Source organism: Nuphar pumila, chromosome 10, assembly GCF_984573655.1.
Source record: "Nuphar pumila chromosome 10, dmNupPumi1.hap1.1, whole genome shotgun sequence".
Classification (NCBI taxonomy): Eukaryota; Viridiplantae; Streptophyta; class Magnoliopsida; order Nymphaeales; family Nymphaeaceae; genus Nuphar; species Nuphar pumila.
In genome coordinates, this window is record NC_143258.1 from 109961879 (window position 1) to 109962424 (window position 546).

A 546-nucleotide genomic window follows, 5' to 3' on the forward strand; every position below is an offset into this window, starting at 1 on the left:
TCCTACCAAATGCATAACAAATGGCATGATCAATCAGATCAACCAAATCACTTCATTGACTCGTTGGAAACTGCTTTCAAGGTGCAGGATCAGAACTCACTATTGGAAATCATAAATACAAAGCTGTCATGGCATAACGTTACTGCTCATACTTTTCTACAAACTAAACAGACAAGTCCTTTGGATTTCGGAACGAGATCAGTTTCAGTTTCAGTTTCAAACAGCACGCAGCAAAAATCAGGACATCACAAAAATCGGGACACCATAAAAACAGACAAGTTCTTTGGATTCACAGGGATAAGAAAGCAAACTGTTCCTGTCGATTCATTGTGGCGTAATAATTCACATTGGTTAAATGACTACTCTTGAGTAAAGTGACTTATTCACTGTTGCCAACAATCAGCTGCTACTAGCCACAGTCTGGTCAGTTTCATCATCAGTTTTTTTATAAAAACATCTCCAACTCTTGGTGTAGATGTTTCTTAGGATCAAATAAGACTATGCTAATCACCGAGTACCATAGCAGGCTAAAAACCAAAACAATCA